Raw genomic sequence first — 18,563 nt, 5'->3', positions numbered from 1 at the left:
GCAAATTGGTTTTAAGAATAAAAACCATCAAAACATGAAATTGTGTTCACACACAAAGCTAGATTAGTTGCTAAAGGTTACAAGAAAATTCATGGCTTGGATTGTGTTGAAACCTCATGCGTAATCATAATGCTCAAGTCTATAAATCAAGCAATGATTGCATATTGGTAAATATGGCAATTGGATGACAAAACATCTTCCTCAAGCAAATGTTGGAAGAAACTATGTATATGATATGTCATAGGATTTGTGGATCCAAATAAATACTTGAAAAGGAAAGCTAGTTTATGAAATTTAAGTACAGATTTTAAGCAAGCAATTGGGAATTAAAACTGTATTTTAGTAAAGCTAATAAGTATTTTAATTTCGTAAAATGTACATGATTCTTATAGATATATAAGAAGTTTAGTGGGAGTACGTAAAATTTAATTGGTCCTATATGTATCACACACATATCTTTCGATTGTAAAATAACATTCAAATGCTAACGACTTAGATTTGAAATTATTCATCAATGATAGACCATGGCGAAACTTAGTACCTACTGGGTATTAAGATCTATTTACAAAGATCTTATAAAATTGTTTTAGATTAAGTAATGGAATTTACTAAATCAAACACGAAAGACTCCATTGGAGATATTCGACCAATATGAATAAATCTAAGTAAAGAATGTTTGAACTATGTATAAGCATTTACTAAGTTAAACATCAAAGGATCTAAATGAGATTCTTCACCTATATTAAAAGAATTTAGCTGGATTCAATGTCTACTGGAACTGAATGAGCTAAAGTTACATCGATAGAATTCAATTGTGAATTATTCTGCAAAAGAATTTATCATGTATGATATAATATAAGGATTGCCAAAAATGTATCATATGGCTTTAGGAATAACGAACATAACCAATCTCTATTGGTCTAAGTAAAGATCAAGTAGATTGAGATCAAGAAAACTTATGGTACTTGAAAAGCTACATAGGATTAGTTCTTGATTCAAGTAAATGAAGATATGCTAAATATTGATGCTACACGCATAAACACTGGCAAAGGATCAAGGAAGATCCCTTTGGACTTAACCATTGGCAAGAACAAGCTATATGCATCGTGTTTTGAAATGGCAACATGGATTGAAGACCATGAGTTGTTGCGTGCGAAATTATACATTAATTTCTATGTTCTGAGATACAGCTGGAAAGTCTTCGAACGCAAAATAAGAAAATTCAAACAAAGCGTCACTAGCAACCTATACAGTTGAAGTGAAAGTAATTATTGCCTAACAAGCAATGAAATAGAGTTGTTTATGTTAAAGAGTTCTTCGCTGAACTTGGGTAGATCACATGTCTGCTGACTTGATGGTTCCTCATTGCAAAATGCGTACGTAGAGCCACTCTTGTAGCCAGAAAGACTAGATCACAAAATAAACATACTCAAAAGATCGTATTATCCTATCTCGAAAGGCAATTGATGAAAAGGATATTAAGATTGGCAAAGCATGATAACTAAACCTATGCAACGAGTCAGAAAAAACACTCACATTGTGGCCCTGGAAATCAAGCATAGCTTTGAATTCCGTTAGTTGTTTTAAAAATGGGTTAGGGGCCCATGGTTGTAAAACATTGGGGTTGAACATTTATCATATATGAAATGTATTTTCATATTCCATTTAATCTTGGTTTAGTATTAAATGATGAGTCCTTTCAATTTGACAATATATATTCAAGATAGACTGTCAGGACCAGTCCTGTGACTATGAAATGTTTATCAAGTGAACTTGAATGTCAAAAGTTGAAAATGGTCCCTAGTCGGAAGTTTTCTATAAAGGTGGATGCATAAAAAACGCTAGACGACTAGAATGCAAGATGACTAGTAGTAATGTTTCTTGAACTATGTGGACATTGCAACGTCGCAATCATTTGCATAGATACTTACTTGAGAAGATTAGTATCGGACAGACCTATGAAACTTTATTGTAAGAGATGAAAATTTGTCATAAGTAAATTTCATTACATTATTAGACACTAATCCTGAATATCTGAGTGATTTGAGATTACTTCTTTGAAAACTGGTTACATTGACGTTGTCAAGCGTCGCACCGTAAAAGTAGACTATAACGGCAACACTCAGGTAATCACCTATCAAACGAAGTCTAACCTCAAGATCACAAGATTGGAAATTCCCTCCCATAAATCAGGATGAGATGCTGAAAGTTGTACAAGGCCACTCGGAGAGCTAGAAACTAAAAAATGCATGGCCGTGCTTAGATGAATCATAGGATATGATTATCTGTTTATTTGATCAGTTGAACTCGGAAACCGAGAAATACCTCTGGACATAATAAGGATGACTACTCTTACCTTATGTTCATGAGCTGGCATCAAGCGACAAAGGAATTAGGAAATGCACACTTGTCCCCAAGGATAAGTGGGAGACTGAAAGAAATAATGCCCTTGGTCCAAGTATGCATTTAATGCTAAGTCTAATAAATGCGGTTCAGTATTAATTAACAAGTTAATAATTCAGTGAGATCAAGTGAACTGAATGCCTAGCTAGAGGCCGCTTCAGTTCAAGTGGAATTAATAATATTAATCCACAACTTACTCTTGACTGAACCCGTAAGGTCACACAAATAGTACATGAACGGATCAAGTATTTAAGTGAATATATTATTCATTAAGTACTCCATTTATGAACATTCTGAAACGACAGATCTCGGTTCCAGTGAGAGCTGAAATCCTCAAAAGACAAAATAAAGAATACTCCGGAAATGATGATATTGCCGGAAACGGAAATATGGTTCATGACGGAAATATTAATATTATCCAAGTCGTAGATGTTGCCGGAAACGGAAACATGGTTCGTATCGGAAAATACTATTAGAATAGAAATATTGTCGGAATCGGAAATATTTTCGGAAACAGAAATATTACCGGAATCGGAAATATTGTCGGAAAAAGAAATTATTTCCGGAATCGGAAATATTAACGGAAACGTAAATATTTGTTCAAAACAGAAATGAATTCCGGAATCGGAAAACGAATCGGAAGCTCGACGAGCGACTAGCCGGCAAGCGAGTCGGCCCATCGCTCGACAAGCAACGCAGCACCATGGGCCGCACCCTGCAAGCAAGGCAGCAGCTTATGGGCCGCGCCAAGCTGCGAGCAAAGCAGCAGCCATGGGCCTCGCCAAGCTGCGAGGAAGGCAGCAGCACATGGGCCGCGCCAAGCTACGAGCAAGGCAGTAGCACATGGGCCGCGCCAAGCCTGCGGCAAGGCAGTAGCTCATGGCCCGCACCCATCCAGCAAGCAACGATTGCAAGGCCTGCCGAGGCGAAGGCCACAACGCACTGGGCCGAGGCAGCACGCGCACACCAACGTCACCCGTTGTGGCTGCGTTGGGTTGTTCGTATTGGGCTCCAAGAAATATCCGATTGCTTAATTCCCAAGAAACCTTGGATTGAGTATTCCTAGTCTTACTGGAATTCATATAATTAAGAGTTTAATTAATGTTGCAATTCTAATTGTATTAGAATTTCAATCCTAGTAGGGTTGGTAATTCTATTCCTAGTAAGACTCAAATTCCTTATTTCCTACACTATAAATATGAGACTAGGCCCTCATAATTACATACATGAATTGAATTGAAAATCATATTCTTTGTTCCCATTGTGTTCAAGGGAGAACATAATACAAGCCTAACCCGAATACATAAAACCTTAAGTAAGATCCTAGTTGGTCGAACCTAAGGCGGATCCGAACGTGTAGTGGACATTTTACGAACGTGTAGTGGACATCAGTTTCCTTGTGCCCTCTAGTGCCTGTTACAATCTACAATAATAACTGAAAGTCTAAAAGATCAATGCAGCCAACTTAAATCTGTAACTGAATTCACCTTATTCTTCTCATGCATACTATATGGATCAAGCGTAAATCTATGATGGACATCATGTCTCTCCGTTATCATATGGATCAATTGCCTCAAGCTTAGCTCTATGATATAATTGTCTGTGTGTCTCTCTAGTCACTTGACTGTCACAATGGAGAAGAAAAAAAAGACCTTGATCTTTAGAGTTGATATCAAGTGATTCGTCCTTCTGTTCTCCGTACCTTTGACCTTGTGCATAATTATGTTATCATCGTTCGACATCTCATCGTCGATGTTTACGTGATTTTTCTGTTAGCAATCGAGATAAACTCCTGCATAACTGTTTCGGAACACACACACAAAATAGCTAGTTCAGCATTTTTCTTACACTTTTAAGAAAAGAGTAAGAAAATATCAGGGGTAGAATCCTGAAAATACCTCTTTATATATTCCTGATGCTTCAGCAGGTTTTGATACTTCCACAACACAATTTGTTGGTGCCACTTCAATCACCTCAACCAACAGGCTAAAAGATGAACGGAACTTCGATTTTAGTTGTATTTTCATCGTGCTGTTACTCATCCATTAAACTAAAAGACTTGCATCCCTTGCTGCTTTCTCTATCTTTTCTATAGTTTCAGTGATTATGTATTTTGATCCTAGCATTATTGTGTTGTTCTTGTCATCCTGTTTTTCAAGATACCAATTAATCTAATGAGTGCAGTTCTTATTAGTAAAATTTACTACTTTATTTGAGAAAATCACTAGAGAATCCTCATTAATCAGATATAAGTAGGAAAGTATATTTTGGTTTTAAGTTTGTAGAGTTGCCTGCTCTTCAAATAGGGTTGAAAAATCAAGGTTGCTAGACATTGCGATCAGTTGGAAGGCATTAATAAATCCTTGAGTTTCAGGGACAATTTTTTCGTCTGAACTTCCCTGAAAGAAAAAGCCTTGGAATTTAGTTAGCATGTTCATCTTTGAACGGTGTTTCTTGTATATAGTCATTACCTTTTCAGGTTCAAAAACTGCTCGAACATTATATGTGTAGCTCTTTCCTTGAAAGGAAATTCAGGCAGCAGGCTTATAATCTACCTGAAACCACTCATCTTTAGCAATTTCTGCTACTGTAATTCTCTGCAGAAAACAGAAGTTGAGGCTGGTTTGATCAATCTGTTGTTTTTATTGATCTTCTACATATGAATTTAAGTCTGCATACCTTTTTTGGAACGGGGATTCAATAATCTACCAATAAGTTGCTTCTGTCTTGGTGTAAACCAATTTGGACATTCATACTCAACTCTTAATATCTATGCATAGGAAACTTTGTCGGATGAAGAGTTCTTTTGTACTATAAAAAGTGTTTTACCGTTTGTTTTGTGAGGGAAAATACCTTTGTTTACAAATTCAATAGATTGGGGTCAGTGAATGGTAGCTAACCAACACACAACTCAAATAAGATCACTCCACAAGCCCAGACATATGCAGCTGCTGCATCGTAAGTTTTCTTTTTCAATTCCTGTCAATTAGACTATATTAGAGTTAGTTCTTTCATTTAAACAATGTCGGGCCATTTTATCTTATCACCTATCCATATATATTTGATTCAGAACAGTTTCCTCTTACCTCAGGTGCTACATAGCTTGGAGAACCACATTCTGTTGACAATAAACTTCCAGGCTGTAGGCATCAGTTCAGAAATTAGTAAGCGGAAACATAGAAAAGGTAGATTATATCCTGAATGGTGCCTGCTGTCGTTGCAAAACGGTCCTGTTGGAACTGAATCAAAATAGAGGGTTGACATGCAAAGTGACAAATGTGGGAATCATCAGCCTTCTGAATGGTAGCATTCCTAAGACAAAGAATGGTATTTGCAAATTAATTTTAAGCAAAAATTTTGTTGTAAGAAAATTTTGTTATAACCCTACTGTAATATAATGCAGTGTTGCATATGCAGTGTCATACAAGAAAGATAACATTGGTATTGTTTGGCCATTGAAAAGCTATGGACATGAAATGAAATGATTGTTAAAATGTCATGGGGGATTTTTTATTTATGCCATTTAATGTCGATTGGTTTGAATATTTGTTTAAATATCTAATGTATGTGGCCATTTTGAAAATTTGTGACGCGTCTACAACATTGTCGACATCCATTTGTGTGGTTTCTCAATTATATAGGAGACACCATAGAATAACATATGCATCGCCTTGAACAAATGAGGCGACACCATAGAGTATCATATGCATCGCCTCAAGCTAAGCAGGCGACACCATAGAGTACCATATGCATCGCTCATTCTAAGCAGGCGACACCATAGAGTACCATATGCATCGCCTCATTCTAAGCAGGCGACACCATAGAGTACCATATGCATCGCCTCAAACTAAGCAAGCGACACCATAGAGTACCATTTACATCGCCTAAAACAAAGCATATGCGACACCATAGACTACTATGCATCGCCTAAAACGAATTAGGCGACACCATAGAGCACCATTTACATCACCTTAAACGAAGCAGGAGACACCATAGAGTACCATTTACATCGCCACAAGTTGATAGATTTCCTCTACGGAGTCGCCTCCAACATAAGAGGCGACACATAAACCGCCCTACAGGGTCGGGTCACAGGCGACACATAAAGAGGGTACCTATAGAATCGCCCCCTATGGAGTCGCCCATGAGGCGACTCTATAGGTGGTTAAGAGGCGACTCGAAAAGGGTTTTTTGTAGTAGTGATGGCCAACTTTTAGGGCTCTAAAGACTTGTTCTTGTTCGGTTCGGGAGCAGCTAGGGAAGGCACGCATCACATTGTATGTCACCTAAATTATGCTAATTGACTATGTAGCAATGAATTTGGATTCTGGCTTTATGGTTTTTCCGCATGAATTATATTGTTGTATTATTCATAACCTAACAGTATTTTGGTTGATTTATTCTAATATATTTAACCAAAACTATTTTTTACTACCTAAAAAATCGAAAAATTCTTTTGTTACCACCTAAAAGACTAATACTTATATTTTACCACCTAAATAAAAATAAAAGTTGGTTTTTACCACCTACGGAAAAATAGTTAAAACCGTTACGTGAGGCTCACTACTTCAATTTCTTCCCAATTTTTACACTCCCTCTGCTGTTTTCGTTAACTCATTCACCGTCCTCTCTTTAGTGCCATTGAATTTTGTCAGGTTTGTGAAATAATTGTAGGAAAATTATGTGAGTTCATGTAAGAGAAGGAAACAGAGGAAGAGAAGTGAGTTAAATACATGAAATCGTGCAAGAAGAAAAAATATCAGAAATATTACCATTATTGTGGTCATCCAAATAATGATGTCATGTAATTTTCCATTTTCGGGTGGTAAAAAATAATTTTTAATTTTTTGTAAGGTGGTAAAATACAAGTTTTAGTTTTTAGGTGGTAATTTTTTTTTTATATATTTTATTTTAGGTGGTAAAAAACAATTTTTCAAATTTTTTAAGTGATAAAAACAAATTTTCCTTATTTCTATAATCTAACATAAATTCGGTAAGACCGCCTTACCGAAAGAGCACTTTGATTACTTAACTAATTGGTTCCATTATTTAACTAATTATTTTCATTGCTTAACTAATTGGTTTCATTGCTTAACTAATTAGTTCTAGTGTTTTTCATTTCTTAACTTATATGACAACAAGGGGGTGTTAGGGGTGAGCAAAAATTGGTCCGGACCGAATACATGGGCCGGACCAGACCCACCCATGACCGGACCCGACCGAACCGAAGGCAATCGGTCCGGTCTCCGGGTGGGGAAATATCAAGATCCGGTCTTCGGTCAGGTCCGATCCAAAACCCAATTTTGGACCAGACCGATTTTTTCTTAATAAAATATAATATAAACTATTTAAAAATTTAATTCTCTCCTTTAATATGTTGTAAATATTACTATATTGTGATATATTTTATTTTAGTTTCCAAAAAAACCTTTAAACAATTGGTTTTTTATATATATTTTTTCTATTTATCATATTTTTTTGAAAAAATAAAAAATATATAAAAATAGATCTACAACCGGTCCAAACAGGTCCAGTCAGGGTTTTGGACCGATTTTTTCGGTCCGGTCCGGGTTTGGTCCGAGCATATTCCGTCCGGTCTTCGGGTCTTGAATTATCAATTTGGGTCTTCGGTCCTGTCCGGATCTGGACCGATGAACACCCCTAAGTGGTATTTTGCGTAAGGCCGCCTTTTATAAAATTTTGTATAAATTAAATCTTCCCTCTAAAAATTTTTGGTGAAATTTATTACCTATGATTTTAATGAAGCTCGATCTATCACTACTTTGTTCAATTAATTTTCTAATTTTATAAAATTGTCTTTTTTTTTGAGTTTTACAACTTATTTAAATTGTAGTGTCAATTTTTATTTTCCTAGTATTCTTTAGGGCAAGGGAAGTATAAATTTTTGGTAAACAATGTGCTTACTAATTAATCAAAAAAATTACGGAGTATAAGAATATCCGAAAATAAACAATGAAAATTAAACTATTACGGTAGGTCCTAACCGATAAAAACTTGCAGACTTTATGAAAGATGGAATATGGAGTACTTCGTCCATTCTATAATTCTCCTCGTATTTACTATTTATATGGTTAATGTTTAAAAATCACTGTAATTAGTAGTATAAAATAATAGAAAAAATACAAACTTGTGGGATATTACTGGTTTCTTTTAATGTAAAATTTCTAAATATCAATGTTTTATAATTTATGCGAAGTTAACACTATTAGTGTTTAAAGTAGTGTTTTAACACCGTCTATAATAAAAAAAAAAGTAGGAACATTATAGGACTACATGACAAAACTGTAGTGATCGTGATAATGACAACACACCTCAAATCCTCTCAAAGAAACGAGAGAAAAAAACACCCCCTAAAGGCGATTAGGGTTTACAAAGTTCTTCACCTTTCGAGATCAATCTCCACCTTTGTTGGTAATTTTTAATTATTTCCATTGAATCCTTGTCTTAATTTTGTTTTAACACCTGTTTCCTTGTTTTCTTGAGTTTGACAACTGTCTTTCTCAGTGTTTTAAACTTGTTAAACTCTGAAAATTCATCTAAACACTTGTCCCTGTCTTCCTTAATTTTGAATATAAAACGTTCTGAATCTCTTTAATTACTCTGGTTTGTGGAATAAATTCCTATGTTACTCTTATCTGTCTCTATCTTCTACTCTTCTTTATTCCATCGAAATTTTTCTACTCTTTTTTAATCACTGTTTCTGTCCTTCTCTTGATAGTGTTGTTTTGTTTGGTTTCTTAATGAATCAACAACATCCTTGGCAAACCTATAGGACGGGTCCCTTGTTGACCCTCCTCATGAATTTCATATGGGAGATATTAATTGGGATAAGTCGATTCTGGGTCATTTCTTTGATTCCAATCCTCCAAGTCAGTCCATGGTGCAACATTTGGTGGATTCTCGATGGGTGAAACGAGAAAACATAAAGGTTTTCCGTACAGGGGAATTCTATGTCCTTTTTTTGCTCTCATCAAGCTGATGTTGAGGCTATCCTTGAGCTTCATACCACCATTATTGATGGAAGAATTATCACTTTTTGTAGAGGAAGTGTAGGTACGCTACTGCAAAAAATTGATTTCAGTAAAGCATGCTTATGGATTCGTGTTGTTGGGTTACCTTTGGGTTTGCTGGATCATGAATGGGCTTTCAAGTGTTTCAACCTTATTGGCTATGTCGAGATGATGGAACAAGATGATAATGTTTTGCCTTCAATCCCAAAATTCAGAGCAAAGGTATGGTTACATTTATCGAAACCTATAATTCCTGGTTGTTTCGTTCCTATTCCTGGGGATCAGCGTGTTTGGGTTTATTTTTGTTATGAAGGATTTTTTAAGTTTTGTAAGAAGTGTGGGATAGTTGGACATTATACTTGTAATTGTGAGTTCTCTGCTTATCATGCTTTTCGATTAATTACTAATAGAATGAATGGTTTTGAGGCTGCGGGTTTAACTGTTATTCATGGTCCGATGGAAACTCCTTTGTATTCAAACATGATAGAAGGGTTAGCTGATAAATTTAGGAATAGGAATGTTAGAGTTGACTTTTTATTACTTGGGTTGGATGCGGAGAAAGGGGAAGAGGAAGGTTTTGATGAGCAGGAACCTGAAGTTGGTGATGATGATAATGGCAATGGGGGATCTTCGGATGATAATGATGATAACAATGATGGGGGTGGGGGTGATTTATAGAATGTTGTTTTTCAGAATGGAGACATGGATCAACCACATGATCCTGGTAATAATGAAATGGATGATGGGATGCATAATATGGATTTTGGGGAAGCAGAGAATGGTCTAATGGAGGATGAATTTATTAATGTTGTATCTGGTAGTTCAGAGGGTGAGTTGAATGAGAGTTCAAGCTCTGATCAATATGTAAGTGCAGTAGCCTATTCAACTGATGATGGGGTTGAAAATGAGCTATAGAATGATGATATTTTGGCTAATGATTATGATCCTTTAACTCCTGAAAATTACCACCATCCAGTTAGGTTTGACATGAATAGGCACATTATCCACATTCTACCCTTCCTTATACACAACAAACTGGTAATCCGGGATTTCATTTGAGAGCTCCATCGTTGCAAACTGATAGCGGTGATAGTAGTCTTTCTGAGACTGAATTAGGTGGCTCCTTGACAGACAATGCAGCTGGTCCAGTATCGAAATTTGAAGTTGGAGAGGTATCAAATGTTGTTCATCTTTCACCAGGTTTCACTCAGTCTTTATAGCCTTGTTCTGCTGGAGCAAAGGTTCATGTTTCAGGTGGGGTTGCTGAAGGCAGGCCACAAGTATTTCATGATAATGTTTTTTCTTCAACTCCAATTGCACCATTTGGTTTATTTGGGTCTGATACAGAATGTTCTGAGTACACTCATCAAAAACAGCAGGACTTGAGAGATATTGATGCACTATCAGGTAAAAAGTTTTGTAATTCCGATCGTGCTAAAAATTATATCCCATCTCGAGGTGTTTCAGAAATTTTATGAAGCGTCCAACTCATGTACAACCACCTCGTAGACTGAAAATTCTAACTTCCTCATCTGCTGCTGATATGCTGAATGGTTTGAGTTTGGGTGCTTCATACCCATTAACTCTTGTTGTCACAGGTTAACACAAGGGTACTGCTACTGATACAAAGATTCATATTGATGTGCAGGAGTGTTCTGATCATGTTAATGAATCAGTCCCTTCCTTTGTCTCTCTAGGGAGGATTACAAACCCATCTTTGTTCTTCCCTCAAAAAGACAAATCAGTTGTAGTTGGTCCTTGTGTGCATAACTTCTCTGGAGAAACTATTTTACCAGGTTTATTTTCAAACAAATGAAAGAGAACAAACTCTTTTATGCGATCCAGGTCTTATGAAATAATGCCGCAACTTGGTTACAAGGCTTAGTTGGTCTCAAAAGAGGCACAAGAGTTTTGATGATGTTAGGAAGGCAACTACTTTTGATACAGATCCTATTAAAGGTCTTAGTTCAATGTTGGGTGGTGAGTCTTCTAGTCTGATCAATGCTTCATCTGAACGTGGGAAGAAACGTTCTCAAGATTACACAAATACCGCAGCTTATAAAAAATCAAAGAATATCTCTGGTTTGGTTGATTTTCCTGTTCAAGTTATTACTTCTACACATTGTGAAACAAGCATGGGATTAATCCAGGGTTCAAAGTTTTCTCCACAATCCAAAAATGGTTCGCCAACTGTCCACTAACAGCTCCCGAGTGCTAAATGAAAGCTATTTCATGGAATTGTTGTAGGGGAATACAGTTAAACATACATAACATGTGCGGAACATCCCCAAAGCCAGGAAACATGTATAAAGAACAATTTAAGCACATCCCCAAAGTCGTGGGCCTTGTGTGCTCGCTGCTGCGATGTTGTTGCTGTTGCGCGCTTGTTCCACGCCACGGGTTGGCCTGCTCGCCTTGCTCGCGAGCTTGCTGGCTCGTTGGGCCTTGCGCGCTTGGCTCGATGGGCTGACAGCTCCAATGCGATTCTTATTCCCGACTAACGCCTTACGGCCATTATTTATCGTATCGTATACGACGAATCACCGTCGTACGATACGATTATTCATTTCGCCCAGCTTACGAATATTCGCGATACGATATACTATTCCGACGCAAGGTCGTATCGTATAATACATTTTCCAAAACTAATTCCCGAAAAGCTATTAAATGAATTCCCGATTCATTTAATCCGGTGATCTGTTACATGCCATTGGTCTGACCTTGTAGGTTAAGTCAAGAGTAAGTTGTGAGCTTAATATCCATTAGAACTCACTGATCGAAAGCATTGCTCCAGCTAGCTGTTCCGATCACTTGATCTAATTGAATTAATTGTTCGCAATTAATCTGAACCTTGGTATTAGACTTAATGCACCTTGGATGAAGGACGTATTTCCTTCAGTCTCCTACTTGTCATTCAGACAAGTGTGCATTCACATTCAGTTGTCGCTTAGTGTTACTTGCTGAACATAAGGTAAGATCTAATCCATCCTTATTAGGTCCAGAAATATTTCTCGGATTACAGAGCTCCACTGTTAAACTTTTACAAAAGGTTAAGCCTTAACCATTATGAGCACGGCCATGCATTTTCACAGTATCTAACTCTCCGAGAGGCCTTGTTACACAACAACACCATATCCTATCAAAGATAAGAGGACAATCCATTCTTACAATCTATGAACACTCACTTTGATTCATAGTACGCCCAATACTGCTTTTATAGCCTCCTTTTACGGTGCGACGTTTAGCTAGCATCAAAGCGAACTAATTCTCAAATGAGCAGACATAATCTCTCATGTTCTTAGGAATTGTTCTAATCACCATTAATGAGAACTACTTATGACATGACTTTAATATCTTAAAGTGTTCGCATGGTCAATGCGATATAAGATCCAATAAGTATCTATGCAAAAGATTCTGACATCCAGTCAATCTAGTTCAAGAAACAGAACCAAAAATCTACTTGCAATCTAATCTTTATTAGTCATTGGTCGTCCACCTTTCAATGACCTGGATTAGGGATCCTTTGTGACTTCAATATTCAAGTTTACTTATGGGTGTTTCTTTGTCGAAGAATCCATCTTGACATCCCATTTGAATGATTTGAATCACATGGACTTATCATTTAATACTAAACCAAAATTAAATGTATATGAAATAATAAATTTCATAAATATGAAATGGTTAAACCAATGGTTTTAAACACAGATCTAACAGATGTTCTAAAACAAAACATAGAAAATCAAAGCCATTCTCCAATATTCTTGATTCCCATGGTTGTTATATGTGCGTTGTGCTTCGCTTGTGGCAACGGTTTAGTCAATGGATCCGCGACGTTGTCGTCAGTTACAACCTTGTAAATCTCGATTTCTTTCCTTTCAAAAATTTCTCGAAGTATATGAAATCGCCGCAGTACGTGCTTGGACTTCTGGTGGCTCCTAGGATCCTTTGCCTGGGCAATGGCTCCGCTATGTTTGCAATACAAAGCCATTGGTCCTTTTTGCTGCTCCTGAGGTACAATGTACTCGGCTTCAGTTGTAGAATCCGCAACAGTGCTTTGCTTAGCAGTTTTCCATCTAAAATCATCTCTGTCGGTTTGAAAGCTTGCGTCTGTATGGCCCTAAACAATCAACTTATTTGTACCACCATAGACCAGAAACTGATCCTTAGTCCTTTTCAGGTACTTTAGGATATTCTTGGCAGCAGTCCAATGTGCCTCACCTGGTTCTGACTGGTACCTGCTCGTTGCACTAAGTGCGACCGAAACATTCGTGCTTGTACAAATCATGGCATACCATAATGGATCCAATAGCCGAAGCGTATGGAATTCCACTCATCTTTCTACGCTCATCAGATGTCTTGGGACACTGAGTCTTGCTTAGATATGTGCCATGTGACATGGGTAGCTGGCCTCTCTTGGCTTCCATCATATTGAACCTAGCTAGCACTTTGTCAATGTAAGTGCTCTGGCTTAATCTAATCATCCTCTTAGATCTATCCCTATAGGTCTTGATGCTCAATATGTACTTTGCCTTTTCTAAGTCCTTCATTGAGAAACACTTTCCAAGCCAAGTCTTTACAGACTCCAACATAGGAATGTCGTTTCCAATAAGTAGTATGTCATCTACATACAAGACTAGGAATACAATTTTACTCCCACTGACCTTCTTGTATACACAAGATTCATCCTGATTCTTGATGAAGCCAAACTTATTGACTGCTTCATCAAATCGTGTATTCCAACTCCTTGATGCCTGCTTTAATCCATAAATGGATTTCTTAAGCTTGCATACCTTTCCTTGGTTCTTTTGATCGACAAAACCCTCTGGCTTCTTCATAAACACAGTCTCTTCAAGAACACCATTCAAGAACGCAGTTTTGACATCCATTTGCCATATTTCATAGTCATGAAACGCGGCAATCGCAAGGATTATCCGAATAGACTTAAGCATCGCGAGTGGAGAAAAGGTTTTATCGTAGCCAACGCCGTGAACTTGCTTGTAACCTTTTGCTACCAATATAGCCTTGTATATGTATACAATTCCATCTTTGTCTTTCTTCAATTTGAAGACCCATTTTCATCCGATAGGTGTAAACCCATCCGACAAATCTACCAAATCCCAGACTTGATTTTCAGACATGGAGTCTATCTCGGATTTCATGGCCTCTAACCATTTAGTGGAGCTTGGGCTCGTCATAGCTTGCTTGTAAGTCATAGGTTCATCACTATCTAATATGAGAACGTCTAAGTTTTCAGTCAAGAGGACGCCTGTCCATCTATCCGGCTGAACCTTAGTTTGAGTGACCTACGAGGGGTAACAAAGTCTTGAGGAACTACTCCCACTGGCTCTTCTAAAGGCCTTAGAGGTTCTTCATCTTGAACTGCTTCTAAAGAGTTCTTGGTTCGTTGTTCGTCTCGAATCTCTTCGAGGTCTATTATTCTCCCACTTGTCAATTATGAAAATCAAATCAAATTCTAAATTATTCGAATTTCAACAAATTAATTACAATTACAAATTAGGTTGTATAATTAACAAGCTTAGGCCTTCAAATTTTTTAAACATATACAGTAGGTCAATAAAAAATTCAAGATTTAACAACAAGAATCGCAAATATTCAATTTAACATCTAAAAATTACAAACTTTTGCGTTAGAAAAACTAAAACTTCCGAAAAGTCATAGTTAGGCTTCGAATTTGGGAATTCTGGGTTTGGCCGAAAAATAGTTTTTTTTCAAAATTTTAGAATGCCTTTTACATGAAGAATGGACACAAAAATCACTCGATTTGGTTGAGTAACGAAGAAACTGCCGAAACACTGCGTACATATAATTAAATAAACGCAATTCGATAACTCTCTCTCTTTCCATGGTGTAGCGCACGATAAGGTTGCTGCTATCGTACACCCACCATTGAAATAGCGAGGAAGAAGAAGAATCAGAAACAAGAAGTTTGTGAGATCAATGAGGAGGCTTCGACGCTTCTTCACATTGCCTTTTTGCGCCCGATGAACCAACACCAGTTGAGAAGCACCATACCAGCAATGGGGATGAAGTTCGAGTGACGCCGGTAATTCGAACCCCATTTCCGTTGCACCCATCTGATAGACCACCGTCACCGCACACTCAGGAAGCTATTGCGGCATATCATGCTGCTATTAACTACTCCCCTTTTCAATCGGAAAATAGGGGTAGTCTCTCCGGGATTGTGGGAGGTATGGAGGGAGTTCAGGAGAGTGGGAGGATGGGTGGTTCTGCTCTGGAAGAAGTGAGGGAGATGGTGGAGAATGTGAATCCTGTGCTGGGTTTGGAAAATGGTACGGAAAACCTTGTAGAAAAAGGGGATTTTGTGGTCCAAAATGAGGGCTTGTTGAGCTCTAAAATGACTGAAATAATGCAGAGTGTCAATGGTGTGTTGGAGATGATGAGATCTGGGCGGGGTGGGAAGGAGAATGCCAACCCTGGGAATACAATTGAAACAGAGCAAGTGAACTTGCAAGGAGAGAAGCAGGTGGGGGAGAATGCCGCGGCTCGAAAACTTAGTATGAACCCGAAAACTCCATGGCTGAACCTTTTTCAAGGTAACCAAATGACGGGGAAAGGTACATCTCTCTCATTTATTGCTCCTACAGTATCAGATGGCTGTCCTGTTGCTATGTTAGACATTGTTGATGTGAATAAAATGGCTGCAATATGGGAAGCTGCTTTAATCATGTATGTAGTAGGGGATAAACCAACAATTGGGGCTGTCATTCGATTTATTGCCAATGAGTGGAAACATGTTGCTAAACCCAGTGTCTTTTTACATGATGAAGGCTATTTTGTAATAAAATTTAGTTTAAAGAAAGACAGAGATGATGTTTTGAAAGCTGGACCTTATACTTTCTATGGCAGACCTATGATAACAAAACCATGGTCCTCTGGATTTAATTTCTAAGATGAAATCCTTCGTGTAGTTCCTGTGTGGGTGAGATTTCCCAATCTCCCTTTATGTTGTTGGGGGAGTGACTCTCTAAGTAGAATTGGTAGCTTGATTGGGGTGCCACTGTTTGCTGATGATTACACTTGGAAGCAATTAAGGATATCATTTGCTAGACTCTTGATTGCGGTTGATGTAACAAAGGATCTCCCTAAGGAAGTCCTGATTCAGGACCACTTAGGTGTGACCATCAAACAGAAGGTGGAGTATGATTGGCTCCCACCTTTTTGTAAAGCTTGTAATACTGTTGGCCATGACTGTAGTGTAAAGAAGAGTGTTGGTGCGCGGTTGCAACCTGCTACAACTAGTCCAGCCCAACAGAAAATACAGAAAGTATGGAGGCCTAAGAAAGTAGTTGAGAAAGAAGTTGCAGTATCTACAACTGAGGTGGTGCAGGAAATGGAAATTCCATCAATAATTGATGAGGTGGTCCCTGCTGGAGATGTTTATACTCCAAAAACAGATCACACAATTGCTGTGGATGATGGTTGGAGAGTGGTTTCAAGGAGGAGAAGGGAAGCTAAAACTCCAAACATCTTTCTTGGCCTAGCCCAGGTCCATGCAGCTGTTGCAGAAATTTCAGAGGAGGAGGGTGAAAGTGAGGGGGAGGTAGAGGAGTTTCCTCCATGAATATTTGCCTTGGAATATTAGGGGTCTAAAGGACCCCTCAAAGGTGGGGGAGGTGAAAAAGTTTGCTGCTGACAACAATATTGTTGTTTTTGCTTTGTTGGAAACAAGGGTGAAAAGCAATAATCATCTAAAGATTCAGAGGAAATTTGGACCAACTTGGAGATGGGAAATTAATTATTCTGCTTCTCCAAGGGGAAGGATATGGGTGGGGTGGAAACACCCGGTGGTGACAGTTCAATTCACAAAATGCACTGAGCAACTGTTACATGGTGATGTTTTAGCCAAGTCTGGGAAGTTTCTAACTGCATTTACTGCAGTGTATGGTTTGCACTCAGTAGAAACTAGAAGACCTTTGTGGACTGATTTGATTCAATTGAGTACAATTATTGTTGGCCCTTGGCTAATAATGGGAGACTTCAATGCAGTTCTTTACTCAGGGGATAGAATCAATGGCAACCCTGTCCATGATGCAGAAACCAGAGATTTTGAGGGGTGTATTGATATTGCTAATCTAGCTGAAACCAAGAGTTGTGGGCACTTCTTTTCTTGGAGCAATAAGGGTCAAGGGAATGCTAGAATTTCTTCTAGAATTGACAGAGCTTTAGGGAGTATTGACTGGCATACTAAATATGTTGATGAAGTGGTTGATTTTATGAACCCTGGTTGTCAGATCACTCACGATTGTTGTTGAATTGTAGAGTGGAGGGGGCAACTGGAGGAAGACCTTTCAAATTTTTCAACTATATGGCGACTCATGTGGATTTTCTGAAAATTGTGCATGATGGTTGGGCTCAGAGTTGTGCTGGATCTCCCACGTTTTCTGTGTGGCAGAAATTAAAAGTGGTCAAAGGTGGGCTAAAAACCCTACACCAGAAGGAGTTTGCCAGACTAGATGAGAAAATTGATCTGCTAAGACAAGAACTTGATGAGGTGCAAAGCAAATTGGCTAATGACATCACAGACACTAAATTACAACACAAAGAATCATCTTGTAATGGATTACTGAAGAAATTTTTGAAAATTCAGGAGAGTGCCTACTGGCAAAAATCTAGGATTCAGTGGATCAAAGAGGGGGATGCAAACACTAAATTCGTTTTTAGTGCCATGAAAGAGAGAATCTCAAGGAACAACATTGATGTACTATACAATGATGCTGGTGATAAACTAGTTACCACAGATGACATCAAAGCAGAAATTAAGGAATTTTATGTGAAGCTTATTGGTACTGCAGCTCCTAATCTCACTGGTATTGATATTGAGCTTGTTAGACAGGGCAAACAACTTTCTCCTCTTGCTGCAGAAAGTCTTATTCAACCTGTTACTAACAAAGAGATAGATGAAGCTCTTAAAAGCATTGATGTGAACAAAGCTCCAAGCATTGTTGGCCTGAATGGTCTTTTCTTCAGGAAAGCTTGGGATATAGTGAAGGAGGAACTGTATGCTGCTGTTAATCACTTTTTTCAGACAGGGCATATGCTAAGGCAAGTGAATAATACTGTGGTTACTTTGGTACCAAAGATTCAGAA

At 37.9% G+C, this 18,563-nt stretch overlaps 1 pseudogene; it reads right to left on the bottom strand.

The window, feature by feature from the left end:
• Positions 1-4,146: 4,146 nt before the first annotated feature.
• Positions 4,147-6,397, bottom strand: LOC110775850 (CBL-interacting serine/threonine-protein kinase 21-like; annotated as a pseudogene).
• Between the last annotated feature and the right edge of the window lie 12,166 nt (positions 6,398-18,563).

This window comes from Spinacia oleracea, chromosome 6, assembly GCF_020520425.1.
Source record: "Spinacia oleracea cultivar Varoflay chromosome 6, BTI_SOV_V1, whole genome shotgun sequence".
Classification (NCBI taxonomy): Eukaryota; Viridiplantae; Streptophyta; class Magnoliopsida; order Caryophyllales; family Amaranthaceae; genus Spinacia; species Spinacia oleracea.
This window is presented reverse-complemented; position numbering and strand designations above follow the sequence as displayed.